Consider the following 26,681-nt stretch of genomic DNA (forward strand, 5'->3'; position numbering starts at 1 on the left):
GCTCCAGCAGACTCCCGTGACCCTGTAGTTAGGATATAGCGGGTTGGATAATGGATGGATGGATGAAATACAAGACCAATCATTTTTTTGAGACAGAGAGAGAGAGAGAGAGAGAGGGAGACAGCTTTTCTGAATGAGGTCCGTACATCAAATACTCAGTACAAATATCAATGTGCCCTCTTAGCCATTCACTGGGCCATCTTAACAGCATCATAGACCCCCAGGCAAAGTAGTGCGTTGGGGACCCTGTTTGGACAGCAAAACAGAAACATACATAAACATCAGAAACATTGTGGGCCCCTATGCTCCTGGGGTCCTTTGCCAGTGCCCAGAGTGCCCATACGTTAAGACGGCCCTGTGATGACCCCTGAACACCCCTCATTGATATAGGTGCTATATGATTGATAGGTCAGGTCTGGTCGGACAGCATGCACTGGTACGGCACATTGCCGCACCCATCACACAACTAAACAGCTTGGGATCTCGGTTGGCAACGCCCCAGAAATAACCCTCTATCTGCCACGACCAGGTGTTAAATGGGCATCCCCTTGGCCTGGTCCTGCCATTCGAGCCGTCAGCAATGAGGATCGTGCGAGTCGGACCACCCTCAAGGAATAGTGCCACATGGCCATAGTGCTGTAGCTGACAGTCCATCACAGTGCAGGTAATGTGTCTCATTTGGGACTCCGTGGGCAACTGATCATTTGACACAAAGTCAAACCAGCAGTGCACTGTGATTGATAGACAGAACTTTTTTTGACACAGCTATAAGTTCATGAAAAACGTGCGTGTTTGTATGGAGTAAAACCACAAGTCGCTCCATTTGAGTGTTAATGCGCTCCCACCTTGCCCCCCTATTTAGTACTACCGCAAACTGTACACCTACAAGTTCCAAGGTGGTTTTGTCAATGTTTCCATGACCGGCTTGTGACGTTCTCCGCCGCTTTTATCGCATCTCCTGTTTCCAATTAACATCTCGCCGCCTAAAAGCCCAGTTTTATTTTTGAATCTTTTTCGCGACGAGACGAGCCGTGCCCGGCGCACGCGTGCGCGCAGTCAAGCGTGGGCCTCGCGCGAAACCAAGCAGGTGTTTCTCTTTAAGAAGCTCGCCGTCGCTCCGAGAAGCGGCCTTTTCCCTTTAATCTGCGTATGACGTCACCCTGCCCCTGAGGCGCACGCCGTGATTGGCTGCCAGTGATGTCAGCCTGTAATTTTTTTTTTTTCTTTCAGAAGCATGACCTCATCCTCAGTTCATTTTTAGTTCCAAAGTGCACCTTCTGTTTTCCTGGATCGTTAATGCCTTGTAAATTCAAATTGCTTATCTCGACCATCTCCGCCACTGCAGCTACTAAACACAAGGGGGGATTTATGATAATCAGTTTCGTCGAGGTGTTTTTTTTTCCTTCCTTTCGTTTTGTGATTTTTTTTCTCTTCTCAATTGCATTTCTGATCCAAACCAATAAGCGCACCGCTCAGACTTCTAGCGTTTTTCCCACCCATTGATCTCCTAAACCACCATTTGTAAACATTAAAATAAACAGACAGCCTTTCCAAAAGCGGAATGGGGATATGAGGTGTGGAAATTAGCGCCACGGCAACCCAGGAAGCGTGGAGAGGAGGTGAGTTTTAATTTTCAGTGTGGTCATTGAAATAATAAAAAAAAAATAAGCTGCTGCTTTTATTTTGGTTGGGGGGGAGGCGGGGGTGTTTATTGCAGCGCTTGTGGAATGAAGAAGAGCTTGTATCTGTCTGAGGTGTTGTGCGGTGAGTGCCGCTCCGTTTTGGGGGTGTCGAGGGGCGGCCTCTCCGTCAGCTGTGGCGATCGACGCGTGTGATCCCCCGGGAGAAGGAGGGGGTGGCGGCGCGGGGGTGAAACAAAAAAAAAAAGAAGAAGCTGGCGTGGCCGTCGGACGGCCGAGTGACTTCATTTAGCGTCCAGTTTAATGGGGGGGGTGGGCTGTCATCTGCGCCAGCCAGCTTCGCGTTGTTCACCAGTACCCCCCATAATCGGGGGTGGACAAGAATGGCCGGTGGGTTCTTTTGCAAAGGAGAGAAGTGCTACCATGTGATTGACTTGTTATTGTCGCGCTTTGCGTCATGTGCGGCGATTCTGAACTGGATAAGCGAGTTAAAAAAAATTGGATGGACGGTTTGGAGTTTTGCAGCGTTATTGCTTGTTCCATGAGCAGGGTCCACTCCACCACACCACATGTCGGGGAACACGTGGGGGTTTCCACACAATCGTATTCTTCTTCCTAAACTTTTCCCACTTTCATGTACGATCGCAATATCTGACCAGCCTCCTTCACTCTCGTCTTTTGTACGCGACCTCGCCTGATACCCATTTCTCCCTCAGATGCCCCCTTTCACACAGTCCATTCACTTTCTCGTTGGTGGTCCAGACACCTCCATATCCGTTATTTATCTCCTTACGTGTTTTTACCTCAGTTCTCATTACAGTACATACCCATATCAGTTTTAACTTTTAAATACTTTCTTTCTTGTATTTTTTTCGTATAGATTTCCCCAGTTTTAACTGGCCCTTTGATTCCCTCACTCCAGATGTTTCCAAACTTTGCTACTCCTCACATTAATCTCAACCTTCTCATTTCTGTGGCATCCAGTTGCCATCCATGCACCTTTTTAACTGACCCATCCAATGCTGCTGGTCTGATCATCGTTTTGTTCTCTTCACTCTGGCACACCCCAGATCACTTCCCCCCCCCCCCCAGTTTTCTCCCCAGTTAGAATTCTAACACCCCCTTAATCACGTGGCTGAGGAAGTCAGAAGAGTTTTATCTGAACTTTCCAGGTGGGCTTCACAGTTCTCACGTGTTCACAGGTTTATCCACCTTTTTTTTTTTTTTTTTTTGAACTGGTTAATTCTACTTAAGAGTCGTAAGGAGCAGTGGCTGGTCCTGGTGACACTTGGCACAAGATAGGGAGCAACATAGGCTGGCATGGCAATCTGTCATTGGGCAAATTTAAACCCCCACACTCGATCAGAAATTCCAATTTAAATACGCCATTCAGTATACAGGGTGATTCAAAAATTTTAATCTGGTTCCTAGATGCCTCATGGCTGTAAAAATATGGCACTTTCAAATCAATCACATACCAATCGAAAGAGGGCGTCATAGAGTTTCAGTCTACGAGGAGATTGCGACCCCTGAGCAGAAATCATTTTACGCAAAACGACGTGCTCAATCGATGAATTTGACTATCGAGTTGATGTTGTCCGTACAGCTGGAGGAGGTCATATTGAGCACTTAATCTAAACCATTTACAATTTACAGCATTGTTTTGTAATGATTTACAAGTGAAATAAATCATTTTGAAATCATATGAATCTTTTTGAATCACCCTGTAATTTGGACATCTTGTGCTTGCTGGGATCGACTGTAGCATCCCTGCTAAAGGCGCTATATAAATAAAATGTATTATTATTATTAAACTAGGTGTCGGAGATGGCTGGAGGGGTCTTGGAAGGAAAACACATACTTGTACAAAAGAACAGGGAGATCTCAACTTGATGTTATTTTAGACCAGGGGTGTCGAACTCCAGTCCTGGAGGGCCGCAATGACTGCAGGTTTTCATTCTCACCACCTTCTTAATTAGTGACCTGTTTTTCCTGCTAATTAACTTCTTTTGCCTTAGATTTAATTAACTCAACTCAGACCCCTTAGTTCTTTCTATTTTCTTAATAAGCAGCCAAACAATAATGAGACTCAAAATGAGAAAACAGGTGACCAGCTAACCACATTATCTGAACATAAAGAAAAGTGAGGGTCTCGGTAAGGTTGATTTCTCAGGTCGATAATCAGAAACAGAAAATCAACACTTTGGGAAATGCCTGCTGTAGCAGAATGAGAGCAGCAGCAAGCTAAGGAATTAAGTAACAGGTTTAATTAACAGCAAGAATTGGCTTCGCATTAAGAAACTGGTCGGAGTTTGATGTTCCAGTTTATCTGGTCATCTCTTGGTTCGTTCACGTCTCATTTCTGTTTGGCTGTCATTTAATGAAGAAATGAATCAATTCAGAGGACTGAATTCTTAAAAAACAGGGCTATTACAATGAAGGGAAAAGGAGTTAATTAGCAGAGAAAACTGATTAGGAGAAGGGTGAGAATGAAAACCTGCAGCCACTGCGGCCCTCCAGCCCTGGAGTTCGACAACCTGTGTTTTAGACATTCTGGGTCAGGGGTAGGCAATGTCGGTCCTGGAGGGCCGCAGTGGCGACAGGTTTTCATTCCAACCCAATTGTCTTCATTATAAACCAATCCTTGCCAATCTTGGACCTTATTTAATTCTATGGCTTGTTAGTCTGCAATGTAAGGTTCTTTTCCTTTCCAAGGATATCATCCAAGCGATTTGAAGCCTAAAACGGATCATTTTAAGTTTTTACGAAATCAAACAGTGCATGATGAACACACACAGATGTAAATAGAAGCAAGCTAGATGAAGAACTGCTGGCTGCTTTTGTCATTTACATCTTTTTGCTAATAAGGAGCCATTAAAGCACTGAATGCAGCTTTTTAAGATTGAAATAAGCAATTAAGGGTGGGGAACCTTAACAAGCAAGACCACTAAAAGGAAGCATTAAAATGTCACTTAAGCAATAAGCGCTTCATCAGCAGTAATTGACTTCTCATTAAGAAACTAGGTTGGAACAAAAACCTGCAGCCACTGCGGCTCTCCAGGACCGACATTGCCCACCCCTGTTCTAGGTGAACAGGATTAATGAGCTTGTTGGGCCGAACGGCCTCTTCCTCGTCTTGATTGTTGTAATTTTGTAACGTACAAACGTCACACAGTTGTTGTCCAGAACTAGAATCTCTCCAGCGGTGGGCGTGTGGCAGGGGTCAGTCCTGTTGGGGTCATTTTATTGCAGTGCACACATGTAGGCCACCTTAACCCACTGGAGGCAGTAGCCGAGGAGAGAATGAAGAAAGAAACTGGTAGCCATTATGAATGCGCGGCACATCCTTTCTGTGTCACACCACCATTAAGTACGCACTTACAGCTAACAAATTATTGAGCAGAAGTGTATTTAAGATATTCTACTGGGGCTTCTTTATTCCACCAGCAATATGCCTTAATAATGTCTGACTGTGACAACGACTGCTCTTTTTATTTTTAGGCACGGCAGGAGTTTTTCTTTTCCGTAATTCATGTGCGTATTTTAAACAGGATTGTTTTTGCTTTAACCTGTCGTTTATGGGGGAAGAACGAAAGCTTTAGATTTGTCAAATTGTTTGGTCACCGGTTTTCAACAGATCTTGACATTTTAGGGTCCCTGATACAGAAAACATCGGTATCTCGATAAATGCTGTGTTGGTGTGTCTGTGTGCGTCACAATTTCTTGAGGACGCTCTTGAGCTAAAAAGGCTGGACGGAAAAATACAAAAGTCGAAATTTAAGCCTTTTATGATGATTAGTTTTTGAACCAAATCCTGCCAGAGAAAGAAGCACTCTAGGACAGGGGTCACCAACTCCAGTCCTGGAGGACCACTGTGGCTGCAAGTTTTCATTCTAACCTTTTTCTTAATGAGTGACCTGGTTTTGCTGCTAATTAACTTCTTTTGAACTAATTTGATTCAACTTGCTCTTGAAGACTCAGACCCCTTAACTGTTTTGTTTCCCTTAATTAGCAGCCAAACAATAATGAGATACAAAATGAGCCAAAGCAGGACCAGCAAACTGTGACCATCATACAATATCTGAAAATAAAGAAAGGTGAAGGTCTCAGGAATGTCAGTCTACTCAGGTCCACAAAACATTTGACCAGTGCTTTTAGAAAGGGAAAATCAACAATTTCAGAAGTGGCTGCTAATGCACCATGAGAGCAACAACAAGCCACGAAATTAAAGAACGTGTTTAATTAATGACAAGACTCGGCGCCTCATTAAGCAGCTAGTTGGAGTGAAATTGGTTGGAGTTTGAGGCCCTGACTTAGTTGGTCTTCTGATGGCTCCGTCACTTCACATTTTATTTCTGTTTGGGTGCCATTTAAGGAAAGAAATGAAGCAATTCAGAGGAACGATGAAGACATTCAGGGGAACAAATCTTTAAAAAGAAGTCAATTAAAATGAATTCACAAGAAGTTAATTAGCTGCACAAACAGGGCACTCATTAAAAAAAGGGTTAGAATGAAAACCTGCAGCCACGGTGGTCCTCTAGGACCAGAGTTGGCAACCCCTGCTCTCGAAGAACCTTCAAATACCGTAATTCTGCCATGAATTATGAATTCTGCTTGTCAATTACTATCAAAATGACCTATTTTATGCTCAGAATGATCAGCATCAGTGCGGTAAATAATTAGATAGATAGATAGATAGATAGAATTACTGAAATGTTCTAGAATAGTTTGGGTAACTTAGCTTCTAGGGAGCAAAGCCTACTGACACTTGTGTCTGAATTTTTGGAGATAATATTTATTTGTTTATTAGCTTTTTACCAAAGCTCAAATTTCCTCATTGGGACAAATAAAGTTGTATGTACCTGCTTACCCATTTTTACAAATTACGGTTGCCGTTTAATCTCACATACCGGAGAAAATCAAACACAGTATACAGCATTGCACTCTTAGAGCAGCTGGCCAGCAGTACAAACCATTTTGCTGCGTGTGTTTAATTGACTTTCACTTCTCCATTAAATCCTTATCCCCTTTACATTTTTCAGAAATGTAGGGACCTTTGGAACTTGACGTGGTGCCATTTTGGAGATCTTAGGTGGAGAAGATTGGCAGGCTTTGTTAGTCTAAACGGCCTGTTCTTGTCAGAATTGTTCTGATGCCCTATTTGAAATCAGACTTACCGAGCCATCTTACTTTTCTCTTATATATCCAGAAGAATGCCATAAATCAGGGGTCTTCAACTCCGACCCCGGAGGGCCGTATTGGCTACAGGATTTCCTTCCTGCCACTTTCTTAATCAGTAACCAATTTCTGCTGTTAATTGACTTCTTTTACCTTCATTTTAATAACCTTTGCTATTTAACAATCCTCTGAATTGCTTCTTTTTTTCCTTAAATGGCAGCCAAATGAAAACAAGATATGAAGTGAGGCAACAGATGACCTGCTAACCTTGGGGCCTCAAACTCCCACCAGTTCCACTCTGACCATTTTCATAATTAGAAGGTGATTTCAGTTTTTAATTTAACTCGTTTTATAATTCCATGGCTTGTTGTTGCTCTCATTCTGCCACAGCAGAGAGCTCCATCAAGGTGTTTGGTGGTCCTGAGAAGATCAACATTACCGAGATCTTCACCCTGCTTTAGTTTTGTGAATTGTGTGATGGACACAGGTGTTGGACTCGTTTTGTATCTCAATTTTGTTTGTCTTGTAATTAATGAATAAAAGAAACAATTGAGGGTCCTAAATCTTTTAATAGTAAGTCAATTAAAATGAAGGGAAAAGTAATTCGCATTAGCAGCCAAAGCAGGTCATTAATTAAGAAAAAGGGTTAGAATGAAAGCCTGCAGTCACTGCGGCCCTGCAGGATCAGAGTTGGACACCCCTGCCATAAATCTTTGTGACGTAAGAATTGTCGTTCATAGCCGTGGCTGCATCCTAACTCGGTAAATCGATCAAGCGGGAGGCCCTGTTTTGATGTGTGCAAAACTCTTGAGCTTGTCAATGAAAAGTGCACCATATTCATAATGAGCTGGGCTTCTGTAAGGAACCTGATAGGAACCAGTAATTGAAATAGGGTGAAACTGATGGTGCTTTGGCAGATGGCACAGCATAGGTTTATTACATTGAATTAAAAAATTAGGAGTAGTCTCCCCTCGACTTTCTCGTATACTCGGATATGGGGATGGATATTTGAGAAGTAAACTACAAGATGGTGATTATATTTTTGTATTATGTACATTAAAGAACTATCAACAACAAATTGAATCAAATTAATAATATACTGAACAATTATTATAAAAGTAAAGTTGAATAAATCAAACTCTGCAGCTGCATGAATAAAAGGTAAAGTACCACTTCCCATTAGCGGAAATAGTTCAAAAGTTGATAGAAATCTACGTTTTGTACCTAAGATTTGTATGCAAAATTTGGTTGACCGAAGTGAAAGCGTACTCAAGTTCGCCTGTTTATATACACAACACAGACACAGACACACACACACAGACGTAATTCCAAAGACGGTATTTTCGGACTCGGGAAGGTCTAAAACCTTGAGATTCATCAAAATCTTGAAATGGAATTTTTAAAGAATTCCAATATTTTCCCTATACTCCGGAGGTATACGAGAAAGTCTGGGAGGTCTAAAACGTCAAGATTCATCAAAATCTCAACATTTAATTTTTGGATGATTACAATACTTTCCCTATACTTCGTATACAAGAAAGGAAAAAAAGAGTATTAGAACAGATGTGAAAAAGTATAAAAAAAAATGCGATAGGACAAACTTTTAGATGTAGAGCTAGTTTAAATGTAATGTGTAAGATTAAAAAATAAAAAGTTATAAAAATCCACAAATATTGAAGCTGTAGGACGAAAATGAAGGAAAGATGCTATATAATCTCTAAGAAAATATGACCCATGTGTTAATAGTAAGATGTATGACCATGTGGCCAGGGCGGTGGAGTTGGGATTTTTTACACAATCTCTTTAAATAAATATATAAATAGAAAGAAAAGCAGTGAGTAATGCATATAGTTGGGAGTCGGTACATTTTTTCCGGCTCCAGTAACCTGGTAATTGCGTTTGACCTTGACTCCGTCTCCATAGCCTCTTCAAGTGACAGAAAGCATTAAAAAGGAAGTGAAAAATACTGAAAGGCCCCTGGAAAAGAATATCACTAACAATTCAAATGTGAAAGACCTCATTTGGTTTTATATAGCACCTTTTTATAGTAAACAGTACCCCAAAATTCTATACAAATACAGAGTGAGAATATAATCGTTTATATAAAAGGTTCCTTCAGTCAAAGAGTAGGAGAGATGTATTAAGAATAACAAGGCGGTAATAAAAAGTACAGTAGGTATTGATAAGGAAATTGCAAACTAATTGTTATGAAATTGTCTCAAACATCATTATGTCTCCAGTAATTACAATAAATAAAGTTCTATTTGCCAAATGTCCCCCTGGAGACCAATATTCAGGACATATTAAACAGTTGTGACATTAGGGACTTAGTGTTTTAAACCTGGACGAACATCAAACCTAGACGGACATCAAAAATGGTTGGGGTACCGATGTTAAGGTTTCCTTTTGATTGGAAGGATTTTAGGCCGTGAATGCGTGTTTGGTTCTTAGGCTGGTCCAAATTTGATGATGTCTTGTTCTTTGGAGCACCATTAATGTACAGTGAACCCTTGACTTACGAACTCGATTCGTTCACGAGGGCTGGTTGTAACTCAAGTTGGTTGTCGACATGCTGTACATATTAGCGAGATCGGTCACACGAACGCCACTCTCATATTTCCACACAATTTCCTTCTTCGTTTCGATTGTGATCACTTTCTTTACCTTCGTTACCTTCGCTTCCTTCTTTAGCAATTATCGAAATAAATTATATAAATCACTGCACTGACCGAAATTACGTCCACAAACACATGTATCTGGGCTCTGACTGATGCTTACAAACGCTCAAGCGGATACACGTGACCGCATTCGGGTCGTAACGCAAGATGTTGGTCGTAATTCAAAACAAAAATTTTGGTCGTAAAGCAAATTGTTCGCATGTCAGGCCGGTCGTATATCAAGGGTCGACTGTACTTAAAGAGCTGGATGGTGCAGGCATGGATGTGGGACTTGGTGGTCATCATACTCATTCGGTTGGTCATGGTCTTCTTGGGTGGGGTAAAAGCAAGCTGCTTGTGTACATACCAGCTCCTTCCCTTGTGTACCCCTTTGCATCACTTACCAGGAGAAACAGGTGTAATATATATGAATGTCCAGGATGGACTACACTTAACCCAGATCTTCTAGTGACTATGCATTTAAAAAAAACCAACATGGACCATGGAGCTTTCGAAGGATAAGAAGGATAGACCGTTATAAGTCACTTGGCCTGAGTTGTATGGAGATACTTTGTAAATAAGGAGGTGATTATCAGAGATGAAATGGAGAACTCAGTACAGGAATCCAGATGAAATGCCAGAATGGATTTCTACAGGAAAGCTCCGCTCCACTTTCAATAAAGTGGATAGGACTGGCAAGCTTTGTTGGGCTGAATGGCCTGCCCTCGTCTAGATTGTTCTAGCATTCTTACTGCTACACAGGAGTTTTATAAGGAGGAAACCTAAGTATTTGATAATAAATATGGTATTCTGTCCTACACAAAACGAGGGAAGAGTAATCCATCCATCCATTATCCAACCCGTTATATCCTAACTACAGGGTCACAGGTGTCTGCTGGAGCTAATCCCAGCCAACACAGGGCGCAAGGCAGGAAATGAACCCCGGGCAGGGCGCCAGCCCACCGCAGGGAAGAGTAATCATTAAACTTAAGACAATAGTTGGCCTTAAGCTTTTAGGCCAAGCTGAGTGCAGAAGCAACTTAAGCACAGAGCACAGTAGAGGTGTGAAACTGTGAGATGTAAGTGAAGGGAGTTTGTTTGGATCAGTGCTAGGACCACTGCACTCTTTAAATTTAGATGAATTGAAATAATCATTAACTAACAAGTTGATTAAATTACCAAATCATACTAGTCTTGAAAGTACAGTACACGGGAAAGACATAAGAGTCGTACTGGAATTGTCGCTTTCCAGACCCAGATGGCTGTACTGTAGCAGTTAAGTCATCAAAGTGGTACCAGAGAGGACAGTAGGAGGCACTTACCCTGTGGTCTGAATGTGGATCCCAATGCCCCAGTGCAGTGACAGGGACATAGTGCTGTAAAAATTGTGCCATCCTTTGAATCAGCCGTAAAACTGACTATCTGTGGTCAGAAAAAAATCAGTGGGCATCCTTTGTAAAGGGTAGGGTGTATCTCAATGTCTTGGCTAAATTTCCCACCCCAGCCTGGTCATTCTGCCCACCTAGTAATCCCCTGTCTCTGATTGGCTGCCTCTCTCACCACTTTACCATCTAATAGCTAATGTGTGGTGAGTGTACTGGTGCAATAATGTCTGCTCTTACATCATCCAGGTTGGTGCTACACACTAGTGGCTCCCCACTCACTGAAATATTTTGATTTGTGAGAAAAGTGCTATATAAATGTAAAGAATTGTTATTATTATCACTTGGCCTTCCAATTATTGTCACCAGCAGTGTGTTAGAAGAACACTGATTGATCTCTGATTGGCTATGTCTCGCACCTAACAGCTAATGTTAAGTATGACATGGCCGCCGTCGCAACATCCCAGGTGGATGCTACACATTAGTGGTGGTTGAAGTGGCTCCCTAGTCTCTGAAGTGCTTTTCGGTATTGAGAAAAGCACTATATAAATGTAAAGAATTATCCATATTACTAACCGAAGGTTGTAAACCGGATAAGGACGCTGGGCGCAGGGCGCATCGAGGCGCACGCGCACTGCAATGAGCCCGCCACAGAGACAGCCACAGAAAACACAGAAACGAGAAGGTTGTAAACCAGATGTCACGCGCACTGCCACACTGCAACAAGCCCGCCACCTGTAAACTAGACTTGCTCTAATCCACTGTGCCAGTAATGTAGATCACATAACGGTCATTCAGTTTGGCGCCCGCCCCAGAGTCCAGAGTCAAACGCAGCGGCGTCCCAAAACGCTGTGGCGCCCGCCCCAGAGTCAAACGCAGCGACTTCCCAAAACGCGGCGGCTTCCCGGAGTCAGTAGGTGGCGTCCAAATAACACAATGTAATGCGCCGTGGCGCCCGCCCCAGAGTCAAACGCAGCGGCTTCCCAGAGTCAGTACGTGGCGCCCAAACAAAACAACCTGTGAGCTACACTTGCTCTAATCCACTGTGCCAGTAATATAGATCACATAACGGTCACAGACTCTAACCCAGCGGCTTCCCATACTCAGTGGCTGGCAACCTGTAAACTGAACTTGCTGTGCTCCACTCTGTCAGCAGTCAGTGTCAGCAAAGGCAATGGAATCATGTCTCCACAAAACGAGACCGCTTTACTACAGATATGCTTATGTAGTTAAATGACATTTCCCCAGACGCACCCACCCTCCATGATATGTCATCCATCCAGATATCGGACGGAACAGAAACTGATTGCCATTCTTGGATTTCCGATTCGCTAGCGAATCGCGGGCTTACTTGTTATTAAGAAATAAAAGTAGTTTTGGCCTTCATATCATAAAAAGCCTTAACAGCATTAGAGAAAATCCAGAGAAGAGGGACTAGTATTGAGCATCCCAGCTGTTACTTTGAAATTATTTACTCACGAGCACACTGACACAAAAGAAAACTGCTTAGGAGTGAATTTTGCATAAATGTTAATGAGTTTTTATCCAAAGAGCGAATCGTAAGTACCATATATACTCGTGGGACTTGATTTTACAGTATAATTTCTGGTATTTTATAATGCCGGTCATATAAGTCGAATGTGGAAAACTCACACTATTGGTCCAAGAGATTACGATATGCTAATGCCCACCTGAGATAGTAACCACGGAGCAAACTGCCTTTTTTTTCTATGTGGTTGTGGCAATGCGCTGTATCAGCGTGTGCGCCTAACCTCTCTCTTTCTCTGTCGTGCCTACATGACCACACTGTAAGACCCGACTATTCCGAAGCAACGTTTGCACTGTTTTGTGTTTTTTTGTATCTCACACCTTCACACACCTTTAACGGAAGAACATTCCTTATCTACAATTCTGAGCATTTGATCAGAAGAAAATATGAAGCTGTTTTTAAATTAAACGTTGTTGAAGTAGCGAAAGAAATTGGTAACTGTGCTGCTGCATCAAAATTCGATGCATCTGAGAAACTGGTGCAAGATTGGAGGAGACAAGAAGTTGTAAAAAAAAATAAATAAATTGAAGTGTAGTATTTTTGAATGGGCGTATAAGTCGGGGTCTGATTTTATGATCGATGTTTCGGGTTTCAAAATCCGACTTATACGTGAGTACATATGGTACATAGAATACGTTTTCTAGTAGTGTGGTTGAAACTTGTAAACTTGATGCTTTTTGCCTGGGAGAGGTGAATAAAGACTGAAGACCTTCGTTGAGCTGAATGGTCTGTTCTCGTCAAAACTGTTCTAAATGTTGAACTATATATACTGTATATCATATATCACAGCGTGTTGAGTATGTACAAGTTCCATCCATCCATCTATTTTCTAAACCCGCTTTATCCTGAGCAGGGTTGCGAGGAAGTTGGAGCCTTTCCCAGTAAGCATTGGTTATTCTCAAACTGAACAACACACAATTGTGTGATCTCACAAAGCAGGAACCTTTCCTGGATGGGGTGCCAGTCCATCCCAAGACCCACTCATGCACACATCAATACAGGAACAATCTGGAAACAGCAGTTAAACTAACCTTTGTGTCATTGACAATGTGAGAGGACAGCCCAGGAAGATATGGGGAGAATGTCACAGTTATTAGAATTGGGTATTGAATGCCAGACACTGTGTCTGTGAGCAGGTGTGCTGATAAGGGGGTTGAATTGGGGCTCCTGTCCCAGGCCCTGGGCTTGTGAGGAGTCTCAGATGGTTTTTGTGCCAAATCATTGGTTTTCTAATGGCGCAGTGTATAACGATGTAGGCAAGAGAGCCAGCGACAGCTGTGTGGGGCTACAGAAGGTGGGAATGCATAATGATTTGAACTGAGTGTACCATTATGCAAATCAACTCCACTGCCCGCCACAGGATATACAAGGGGCCTCCACCCTTAGCCAGATTTTAGTTATTCCACTGTGGCTGGCCGAGCGTTCCCTTTTAAAGATTGCAGACTGAAATCGTAAGAAGGGACTGACTTACTTGTATGCAACAATGAACCAAAATGGACGAGACAGTCTTGCAATCCTTTCCCTCGAATGTGAGCTTGTGCATCAAGAGAGTTTTGTGGATGTCATTAATGGCTTCACAACTAGGATAGATTTAGGGATGGATTCTGCGGAAAGCAGTGCGGTAAGACAGAGCCTTTTATTTATGATATTTGTTCTACATGATTTTAAAATAATATTTTGTTGCATTTGCCTTGTGGTGTTACAAGTATGAGATGATAACCTTTTTCATTTGGCTTGAAACTAAAGAAAATACACGCTGGTAATGTTTTGCATTAGGGCTGAAATGTTATAAAATACATGTTGATAATATTCTGTTAGGAATGGTGTTGTTAAATGGCCAATATGTTGTAAAGTTGAGGCTGAGGCAGGAGCCTTTTGTACAGTTCTGTACCGGATCCTGACATGTATCATAGCACATCTGTCTTTGAGGTTGCTACTGAGAACAACTGGTGCATGGAACAAGTTATCAGGGAGTGTTGTACATACGAGTTCTACTGTAAGGATGGGGAGTTTGAAATAATTTGGTAAGTAAGGAGCGATGAGTAGTGTTGGACTGAATGGCTCATCACAATTTATACATAAAATTTGACTTGGAAAAATCTCCACTGAAAACGTAATTTGTTATATTTTTTTCGTTAAACTTGTGTCTGCTTCGTAATATAATAGCACAATGGTGGTTTGGAACTAATATTAGGAAACCTATTGGATTCTTCAGTGTCAACAACCAATGTTCAGAAGCAGCTTAAAAAGGCCAAAATATTGTGTGGATTATACATCAAAAAAGTTTGTATCTAACTTTGGGAACCTTTTTATTACTGGTTATAGATATGGTTTATATATTTATAAAATATGTTAATAAACTTCATGAAGAAGAGAGAGAGTTTAGGAGCAGGTGCTGATACAGCGTATTGTCGCATCCACCACATGACAAACCAACTCAGGATCCCAGATTAGGGCCCGAGTGAAGACATACAACGGGTGACACCTCAGCACCACACAAGTTCAGATGGAATGGAACCAGTGGGAGGTTTTTTATGTTGGCTGGAGTGCCAATTCTGCCACTATGGTTTTTCCTTGCAGGTTGGAGGGTCTACATGCAGGGCTGGATGCAGATTAATGTCATACCCAGGACAGAGCAATTGCAGATTAAGGGCCCTGCTCAAGAGCCCGACGAAGTAGAGTCACTTTTGCCGTTTATGGGATTCGAACCAGCAACCTACCAATTGCCAGTGCAAATCCCCTAGACTCAGAACCACCACTCCACCCCAAGAGGCATGACGAAAATGTTTAGAAATGTGTGACATGAAGAAGTGGGTACCAGATATTACATTAAAATATGCTGCTCAGTACAGACAACTTGCTTCTAATCTTAGCTGGTTAAGGAGACATTTCAGACAAAGCTTTAGAATATTTCTACACAAAAGGTTTCAAATACACGTAAAAAATATTTCCTAGTCATGCACAGTCAGATCATTATTTTACGCAAATTATGTAAAGCCGAGTTAATCAGATATGTTGGAGTTAATAATTTCTTCTTATCATAGAAATATGTAATGAATTTTCATCAGGAAATGACAGATGATTCACCATCTTTAGCAAATATTTGTAGCTGCTTTCAATGTTGAGCGTTTTGTAAAAAAAAAAAAAAAAAAAAAAAAGAACACATGCTACCCTTGTATTATTCATTTTTGTGTGTGTCCCCCCCAACCAGTTGTACTTTGAAATGAAAATATTCATATTGTTCAATAATATTTGTTTACTCCACTGTGAGGGCTTACTTTGATTTGTTTGTTGGATGATCAGCTAACCTACACTTCTATGTGTGATGTTTTATTATTAACAGCAGACTTTGTACAGTGTTTATCATTAATGGCTGCTGCGTTAACCTGAAATGGGATTCCAGTCCATCATAAAACACAACTCCGCCAACACCAGCAGTGCATAACACCAGGCCAGTTCAGAATTGTCCATTAATGTAAGAGCATGGCTTTGAACTCTGCAAGGAGGACATGGCAGTTCTTCACAGACCGCACCGTCATAATGCCACCCACCCAGTTGTCTAACGGTTGCTCCAAATAGAAATTTACAATTAGGAGACCGTTGGTGAATTCCTAACAGCAGATCATCTTTGGTATTTATTGTTGATGGTTGTTTCAAAGTCATAGTTCTGTCCCTCACTCTTGATCCTCCATATACAATACACTCATGGGACAGGAAAAATTGTGGTGAGCCATATGTTTTATATACTGATAACTGTTTACTTGATTTATCTATTTTTTATTTACCTATTTCTGTATTTATTTATTTAAAGAACTTCTGTCTTCTTCTTTTGAGCTGCTCCCATTTAGGGGTCGCCACAGCGGATCATCCGTCGCCATCTGTCCCTGTCTTTTAATCATTTTCTGCTTTCATGTCCTCCCTCCCCACATCCATAATCCTCCTCTTAGGCCTTCCTGTTTTCTTCTTGCCTGGGAGTTCCATCTTCAACAGTCTTTTCCCGATGTACCCCACATCTCTCCTCTTTACGTGTTCAAATCGCCTCAGTCTAGCTTCTCTCACTTGGTCATCAAACTGTTGTACCTGTGTTGTCCTTCTAGTATTCTCATTCCTACTGTAATCCTGCCTACCCATATTAAACGTTAACATTATACAAAGTTATTGTCTGTTTTTACCTGCATTATTATCAGTCTTTAATTTAATATTTTCTTTATCAGTATGCTGCTGCTGGAGAATGTGAATTTCCCCTTGGGATTAATAAAGTATCTATCTATCTATCTATCTATCTATCTATCTATCTATCTATCTATCTATCTATCTATCTATCTATCTATCTATCTATCTATCTATCTATCTATCTATCTATCTATCTATCTATCTATCTATCTATCTATCTATCTATCTATCTATCTATCTATCTATCTATCTATCTATCTATCTAATCCGAGTGAAAATCGTAGCATCTTCAATTCCGCCACTTGCAGCTCTGCCAGTGCCACCGTCTCTAAACCATACAGCAAAGCTGGTCTCTCTACCGTTTTATAGACCTTCCCTTTCACTCTTGCATGAACTCTTCTGTCACAAATCACTCCTGCCACTCTTTTCCACAGAGTTCTCCCTGCCTACACTCTCTTCTTCAACTCTCTGCCAATGCTTTGGAGTGTTGAACCCAAGTATTTAAATTTGTCTACCTTCACCACCTCTGCCTCTTGCAGTCTCACCATTCCACCACCTGCTCTCTCATTCATACACATGGACTCCATCTTACTCTTATTGACTCTCATTCCCCTTCTCTCCAGAGCATACCTCCACCTCTCCAGGTTTGCCTCAACTTGCTGTCTACTCTCAGTACACATGACAATGTCACCTGCAAACATCAGCAGAGTCCTCGGAGACTCCTGTCTGACCTCATCTGTCAACCAGTCCATCGCCATTGCAAAGATCTATCTATCTGTCTATCTGTCTGTCTGTCTGTCTGTCTGTCTGTCTGTCTGTCTGTCTGTCTGTCTGTCTGTCTGTCCTCTTTAATTAAATCCCTGTGTGCGTCCGTGTGTGTGTGTGTCTTCTGGTGAAGTACGCATGCACAGGGCACTCTTTAATAAAGGACATCATTGCTGGGGAGAGTGCTGATTGGGTACTTGCGGCTGCGCACATAAAATCCATTGCTGGGGAGACCCCATACATACAATAATCAGCTGCACGCCAGCACAGATTAAAATACTTGCTAGGGAACTGCACAGTACTTGCTGGAGAGACACTACAGCCACGATTATCAGCTGCACGCCACACATTATATCAGTTCCTGGGGAGACTCTGCTGATGCCCACTGTTGTGACAGAAAATTAAACGCATATCGCGGACAAGGCAGAAGTACAGGGAAGGGCGGAATGAGTGGCAGAGTCACCAGCCTCTAGCAGATGCTTCAAAGGCCGCCTGACGCGTCACACAAGACGGTCGATCTAATCGGATTTCGGTAAATGACGTAACACCTAAAACATAAGGCACGAAAAATCCAATCGGGTACTGAAACGCGGAGACCAGCTTCCCCAGAGAGGTGGGATTAGTGTTTGTTGTTGTGCGAGTGTTCACTCTGAGGATGTCAGATTTACGATTAAGAAGCTTGGCCTGGTAAAGTGTAAAGTGTCAGTCGTTGAAGGGGTTTTCCTAAATATATGAATTTTCATGATATTACAATAGGATGACTTTTAAAAGTAGATTTATTTTCGCCCACATAAAATCCATTGCTGGGGAGACGCTACACATACAATAATCAGCTGCACGCCAGCACACATTAAAATACTTGCTGGGGAACTGCACAGTACTTGCTGGAGAGACGCCACAGCAAGCTAAAATAAAGAGAGGCAGGATAGGAGATCTTCAAACAGACACAACACATCAATCAACAGCCACACAGGAGAGGATAAATGTAATATTAATTATACTTACTATATTGTCATATATGTTTCTATTTTATTTTTATTATTATTTTACTTTAGGCTTCTTGCAAAAATATTTTTGACGAAAAAAAATTTAGACAAGAAACAGAATGAGGTCAAGGTCCCTTGCCATTTAATATAGACTGTTCCTACTGATGTTTATACACTATTGTTCTAGCGCCCGTTATTGTAACGGGCTTAATGTCTAGTATAAGTATAAATAGATCTATCTATCTTATATAGTGCTCTGTCTGTCTGTCTACAGAATATTCCAAGGATTTAACCTTGTGAATATTCATTAATAATGGCGTGATGAATGATGAATCAGTCTGCTGCATTGTTGCCTCGCGGCACTGGAACTTCACTTGAATTCCTATCTGTGGTCTCATTCTAGCTGACCTTGAAACTCTTCCTGAGATTCCTCCCACATTCAGAGATATGCTGTTAGTGTTGTTCTTGACTTTAATGTGTAGTGTATGTGACATCCATAATGAACAAATGACAGGAACAAACCACAGGTAGGACTATACGATGGTGCTGCTGTTATTCATTTAATGCCAATTTGATGTAAATAATCTAAATTTGCTGAGACTTTAGGACTAATATTTTTTAAATTCAGTAGGAAACGAGCAGACCTCTGGTCTTCACATAAAGCTGATTCATATACTACAAGCTGAATGTTTCCATCTTGGCCTAACATTCTTTTGTTTTCAGTATGAAAAATTTCCATTCCCCAGTTAGCATATCGCTGATTTAACCGTTGTAAGTTGTGTTTTTCAATCTAACTTTGATATAAGGCTATAAAAGCAATGACTGCATATGGATAGATAGATAGATAGATGGGCTAAAGCTGTGAGTATTGGACAATCTCCTTGTTTGTTGTATGCATTTCTCCATCATTATCGTGTTGTATGTGTGCCATGCTGATGAGCCGTAGTATTAGCTGGCTGCTCAGTGGCTCTCTATTCAGGCTTACCTTTCGACATTCTCCACTCGTGGAACACCTCCTGTGTTTGGTCTGAAGTTCTGGAGATGTCGCCACTCGAGTTCTTCTTTGTGCCATCACAAGGTGTGTATCTTTGCAGTTTGTGATCACAACGATCATTTTGGTGTGAGGTCAGGAGCACAGGACAGTTTGGGGCTGTCTTTGTCATGAGTGCATTCTGTTTAAAGAACTTGACGCCCTGCAGATGGTGTTGCTGTTCTTCCTCTTCTTCATGTGAGTGGTCTCAGCAGTGAGCTTGACAATTGGCAGATGTTGCAGGCCTTTTTTTTTGTCCTTTTTGTCATGTCACCCTCTGAATGAGTTTGCTGCAGCAAAGATTCAAATCCTGATAACTTTGTAGAGGTTACTGCTACCCAAAATTGTTAGTTTTTCTGTATGTAAGCTTGTCGATTAAGACCAAGCTCAAGGTTCCAGCCCCAGTGGTTCACACAGTAATCACATGACAGACAAACACCACCCGTAGCATTATATATAGATAGATATAAATGCAGGAATTTGCAAAATCCACAGAGAAAGCAAAGTCTGTCATCAAGTTAAGCCAGCATTTGGACCTGCCGCAATAACATGGCCTCATTCTATCTGATCGTGTTGCTACCAGTTTGTTACATTTACCACTTTGCCCGCTGTTTGGTATACCTGTACCTGTACTGGGTTAGGCAGCCTTCATTCTGTACAGCTTGTCAGCAGCCACATCACATATACTTGAGAAGACGTCATCCACCTGAGGCTAAGCATGTTCAGGCCTGGCAAGTACTTGGATGGAGGGCCTATCTAGCAAAAGCTTGGGTTGCTACTAGAAGAGGTGTTGGTGAGGCTAGAAGGGGGCACTTACCCTGTAGACTGAATGTGGATCCCAGTGACCCAGGGACACTGTGCTGTAAACATGGCACCGTTCTTCGGATGAGACATAAAACCAAGGTCCTGATTCTCTGTGATCATAAAAGAATCCTGGATGTCCTTCATTAACAGTAGGGTGTATCCCGCTGTCCAGGATAAATTGCCCACCATGGCCTAGTCATTCTGGCCCCCTAATCATCCCCTGGCTCTCTCTCGCTCTCTCTTACACCACTTCATCACCTACCGTGTTTCCCCGAAAATAAGACCTACTCCGAAAATAAGCCCTAGCATGATTTTCAGGCTGCTCTGTAATATAAGACCTACCCCAAAAATAAACCCTAGTCAAAATCGTCAGCTGAAAAGTAAGGCGCCTAAGGTCAGGTATATACTTCACTCGATGCGACGCATTAAATTCCGAGGACACCTTGCCACAATATCTCTGAAAAGGATGTTTAATGATTACATCCATCAATTCGGGTATGTGCCCATTCCAGCAGCATCGGCGCAAGACAGAAACAAAATCCTTGGACGGGGCATCAGCTCATCCCAAGGTGAACACAAGCACACAGATACATTAGCGTCATTGTAACTTAACTAAATCCCCAACCTTCATGTCTTTGGATGGAAAACTGAGCCCACCGTGGAAACCCACCAGGAAAAACATGCAAACTCCAGGAAGGGATCACAAGGGACGTGACGAGACAGCAGCGCTACCACTCTGCCACCATGCCACCACATATGTGTAACTATTAACAGTATTCATTATTTAAACAAAGTGAATGATTTATCTGTAAAATGTAACATACATACTTTAATGCATTTCATCATGAAAGTGGTACCAGTGGTACCTCTGGTTAAGTATCCGTTAAGTAGTTCTGTTCTAAATTGGTACCACAAGCGAACATGATACATTCCGCAATGAGAGAAGTTGCAAAATAAACTGGAACGTTCAAGCAAATCCGTTAAGTAGTTCTCTTGTGAAAAGTGGACAGACAGACAGACAGATGTTGGAGTCTATATATACAGTATATACATATATATATATATATATATATATATATATATATATATATATATATATATATTGTGGAACCCAGCCCCGAGCACAGACGGGCAGACACCGATGGTTCAAACACCAACACACGTTTATTATACATATTTGCAAGTGCACACGACCTGGTGCCCCAGCACCACACACCCTCAGGTCCGGGCATCTCAATATCCAGCCTTCCATCACCGCCTCCACTCCTGTCCTCCGAGCTACATCCTCTTCCACCCGACTCCAGCTGACGAATGGAGGGAGGAAGCCCCTTTTAAGTCCATGTGGACGTGCTCCAGGTGCCTCCTGATGAGCTTCCTATGGCACTTCCTGGTGTGGCGGAAGTGCTGATGTCCAGGGCTTCTCAGGCGTCCTGGGCGCCCCCTGGTGGTGACCCACAGGCCCCTATAGGGTTGAGCTTCCATGTTGTATGGTGTCCCTGTGGCCACCATACAAACCAAGGGTGGCTGCCCTCTCGCGGACTGGAGGAAGCGTAGTCCCTCTCCCAGCCCTTCCAGGCATCCCAGCTGGATACCACCCCCAGTAGCCCACCATAATATATATGTATACTGTATATATATATATATATATATATATATATATATATATATGTATATATGTATAATATAATATATATATATGTATATATGTATATATATGTATATATGTATAATATATATATATATATGTATATATGTATATATATGTATATATGTATAATATATATATATATATATGTGTATATATATATATATATATATATATATATATATATATATATATATATATATATATATATATATATGTATACATATACATATATATACATACAATACAATACAATTTATTTTTATATAGCCCAAAATCACACAAGAAGTGCCGCAATGGGCTTTAACAGGCCCTGCCTCTTGACAGCCCCCCAGCCTTGACTCTCTAAGAAGACAAGAAAAAACTCCCAAAAAAACCCTTGTAGGGAAAATATGGAAGAAACCCTGGGAAAGGCCGTTCAAAGAGAGACCCCTTTCCAGATAGGTTGGGCGTGCAGTGGGTGTCAAAAGAAGGGTATCAATACAATACAATACACAGAACAGAACAAATCCTCAATACAGTATAAAATAAAAATTTTAGAAGTACGGAGCAGAATTTAATAGTAGATGATATCACATAATAAGATTTGGATATACAGTGGACCCTTGACTTACGAACTCAATTCGTTCGCGAGGGCTGGTTGTAACTCAAGTTGGTTGTAAGTCAAGTCTATTTTTCCCATAAGAAATAATGGAAATACCCATAATGCATTCCAAACCTCCCACAGCAACACTTACTTAACCTTTTCATAATAAAAAAGGGTTGTATAATGTGCATAATTTACCAAAACACCAATAATATTTCTAATGTACTAACCAAAAAGTTATAAAAAGTGCCTAGCCTACCAGAAACAACAATTTCATACTGTACTCACCATTTAATTTGACATCTTTGGGCTGCAGGAAGGGAGGAGGAGGAGAATGAAATGGAAAGTGGTTATTGTTTGGAAGGAGCCTCCTTATACAAATCTGTTTTTTATAAAATTGTCGAGATGGTGGACTTCGACATGCTTTACATATTAGCGAGATCGGTCTCACGAACACCACTCTCATATTTCCGCACAATTTCCTTCTTCGTTTTGATTGTGATCGCTTTCTTTACCTTCGTTACCTTCTCTTCCTTCCTTAGCAATTATCGAAAAAAATTATATAAATCACTGCACTGACCGAAATTACGTCCACAAACACATGTATCTGGGCTCCGACTGACGCTTACAAACGCTCTCGGCTGTTTGTTTACAATCGCACAAACAGATACACGTGACCACATTCAGGTCGTAACGCAAGATGTTGGTCGTAAATTAAGTTGTTTGAATGTCAGGCCGGTCGTATATCAAGGGTAGACTGTATTTAGAGTCCTGGAGACCTCATCCATCAAGCTACCTCCCCCATTTGGCCATTCCACGGCTGAATCAGCGCTGGGCCAGCCAATCCGATGAAAGGACCTCTCCTTCCCATGATTCCTGCGATCCTCCATCAGGGATGACTTTACCTTAGGCAGGCAAAACAACTTTGACAGGTGGGCACTATATATATACACTGTATATATATATATATATATATATATATATATATATATATATATAATATAATATAGTGTGTGAGAGAGAGAGAGAAGGGCCTTCTTCAGGGAACAACTAATAGGTTACAACCTACAGATGTTGTGCAGCAATTAAAGTAAATGAAGCCTTGCAAGTTGAAGCAAACAATTTGTACAGGTGTCCCAACTTCTGTTGATTACTTAAAAATCCTCTGTGTTTCTTAAAGCCGAGTTGAACCGGACTGTGTTACTACACCTCTCTGAAGTCCTACTTGGACGATATTCCAAAGATAATGACAAGAAAACAGCAATTAAATGTAAAGAGAGCGAGCGTTATTACCCTTAGAAGTGCAGGCCTTTCATTTGCAACTGCAAGAAGAATCCACGTGCCAGTTAGTCAGTCAGTGGCGTCCTACACAATCCAAAGGCGATTGAAAACTGGAGGAAACTCTAATAGGAGGAGATCTGGCAGAGCCAAAGTCACAAGCCAAAGACTAGTTTCTGAGGGTCACCAGCTTGCATGATCACAGGCGCCTCACAGCACAACAGGTCCATACAGCTAAACAGTGCAGGTTGTAAAAAGCAAGTGTCAGTTTGTACTGTGAAGAGGAGACTTTGTGCTGCAGGTTTGACAGGGCGAGTGGCAGTAAGAAAGACATTCCTTAAAGAACAAAATAAGGCTTTGAAAACCTAGCTGTGGAGTACTACAGACTGGAAGAAAGTCTTATAAGCCAATGAATCCAAATTTGACAGAGGGAGTGGCACTAAGAAAGCCATTCCTTAATGGACAAAATTGGGCCTTGAAATACCAGCTGTGGACTACTGCAAACTGGAAGAAAGTCCTATGGACTGGTGACTCAAAATTTGAAATCTTTGGTTCATCACGCAGGGTGTTTGTACACCGTTGAGTTGGTGACAGGATGGCTCCTCAGTGTGAGACACCAACTGTCAAACATGGAGGAGGAATTTTGATGGTCTCGGGTTTTTTTTGCTGGAGGCAGAGTTAATGACTTGCACTGAATGGCTGGCATTCTGAATCACAAGGATTACCGCATTTTGGCTGTTATATCAGCAAAAAGTGCAGGCTACTCTGATGAAACAAACATTTGAATAACATTTTATACACTTAATGATTTTATTTGCCATTGTTTATTTATTCTATGCCTTGATTTCATGAAACATTAAGATATTAAACAGCATGCAATTCCGTAAAAACTGAAAAAGCCGAGGTGTTTTGCCAAACTTGGTTTCGTAATTTCTACATTGAAAACAAAACATAGAAACTGGGAAATAACAAAGTTGTTTGATTAGGCTAGGAGTCCAATTAAAACCAGAAGTTAGTTGGAAGAAAAAAATTGCGGTAATAGGGGGTTCCCGGGATTGAGTTTGAGAACTACTGTTGTGCTATTCATGGAAAACATCATTTTGAAACCGAATCAGAATCGCATTTATTCGCCAGTACTTAATATACAGGAATTTAACTTGACGGCGGGGTGTAGTGGCTTCCTATTGGCTGTTGTTAAAACTGCGTTCTACAATTGCTCAAAAGAAAAGCTTTCAAGTGTTTTTATTAAGTTAGTGTGTCTGTTTGGGTGGCACTGCAGTCGTGCCGTAAGTAGACCAGAGTTTGCATCCTGGGCCCTCCCTGTTTGGAGTTAGCATGTGCTCCCCATGTCCATGTGTGTGTGTGTGTGGGTGGGTGTGTTTGTTTCCTCCCACAGTCCAAAGCCATGCAGGTTAGGTGCATTGGTGATACTAAATAGGCCCTAGTGTGTGGTTGGGGTGTTCATGTTCACTCTGTGATGGACTGGTGTCCCGTCCAGGGGATTATTCCTTCCTTGCACCCTGTGCTAGCTGGGTGAGGCTGCAGCCTCCACCCCACGATCCTGCTCAGGAATAAGTCGGTTAGAAACTGATTGATTGACCGACTTGTGTGTCTATTAGCTACAATACTATGCCACATCTGCCGTTTGTCTTATTTTGCTCTGATGATTTTGTAACTTTAGCCTTCTCAAGAAATGAAACTTCTCAGCATTTCATTTTAGTGAAGTGAGCTCAACTGTTTGAAAATAGAGACCTGAAAATACTTAAAGTGGCTTTACCAACCCGTGACTTCCCCTGTGAGAAATGCTTTTGTGTTGTTTTACTGTTAATCACCTTTTTTATTTAGGCTCATTTAACTAATTCAGTGGCTTTTGTCCTGTTTATCTTCACCAAGGTTTCCAGCCACAATGTCCATTTGACTTTTCTTTTTGGAAGTCTCTCATATACCAGTTATGATTGTTCTGTGATAGTCAGCTTTATGTTGAACTCCTGTGTTCTGCTTTTTGGATGACATTGTATTTTGTAAATCATCACCTTTATCCTGGCTCACTTTTTATGTTTATGCTTAACTCAGAACCTAAAAATGGTCTTTACAGTAAGGGGCATTGCAGCACCCCCAAACCCCAGACACAAGACCTAGGTGCAAATGTAAGGTTTATTATTATAAACTAGCTGTCCCCCGCGGCTCCACCCATGTAGTAGTGAAAGAGGACATACTTTAAAAATCAATAAAATAATTAAAAAATATATAATTCTGGCCAAGTGGCAGGTAGGTATGCTCCATTGTCAAATGTTGCCACTGTATTTGATCGTGTTCAACTCTGATGGGAGTGCGTCCCCGGTGTGGGAATAAGAGCATGTGGTCGTGATATCTCTGGCAATCAGCAGCTACCCTCTAAAACACTCGTAGCTCTGATCTCTTTTTCAAAAACGTCAAATGTTACTCCTTAACAATCTGTAGATGATAATGTCTGCTGAACAAACAGGTATCGCTAGCTAAGTGGAGGTGCCCTCCAACACGTGGCGAGGGGTAGAGTGACTCGAACGGAGGCTGGTGTGGACCCTCCCCTCGGCCTCGGTCTCGGATTCGCACAAATAAATCGGTGCCGCAAGCGAACTCTGGTACTTAGCGCAATGAGAGAAGTCACAAAATCAACCGGAATGTTCAAGCAAATTATAGAAAAAAAACTCGATCTGAATCCGTTAAGTAGTTCTCTCGTGAAAGCAGGCAGACAGACAGACAGACAGAGAGATGTATGTTGGATTATATTTATATATATATATATATATATATATATATATATATATATATATATATAATATAACGGGGAAGCGGTCTATACTTTCCCCGGGCCACGAGGGGGCAACCGCCCTGGATGATGAGGGGACCATGGGGACGGCGCAAAGAGGCTCAAACCCATTGGGGCCCGTGGGCACTGCCAGGGGGTGCCCCAAGCGTCGTAGAGCCTGGAAGACCTGTATTTCCGCCATACCTGGGCAGGTGGAGGA

At 41.7% G+C, this 26,681-nt stretch overlaps 1 protein-coding gene across 1 annotated transcript in view; it reads left to right on the forward strand.

The window, feature by feature from the left end:
* Positions 1-1,229: 1,229 nt before the first annotated feature.
* The window catches only part of dusp8a (dual specificity phosphatase 8a), a 412,005-nt gene continuing 386,553 nt past the window's right edge, over positions 1,230-26,681 (forward strand). Inside the window, exon 1 of the mRNA XM_028796023.2 lies at positions 1,230-1,619. The gene's annotated coding sequence lies outside the window, so the exon portion shown is untranslated. The remainder of the gene's footprint in view (positions 1,620-26,681) is intronic.

This window comes from Erpetoichthys calabaricus, chromosome 2 (assembly GCF_900747795.2).
Source record: "Erpetoichthys calabaricus chromosome 2, fErpCal1.3, whole genome shotgun sequence".
Lineage (NCBI taxonomy): Eukaryota > Metazoa > Chordata > Cladistia > Polypteriformes > Polypteridae > Erpetoichthys > Erpetoichthys calabaricus.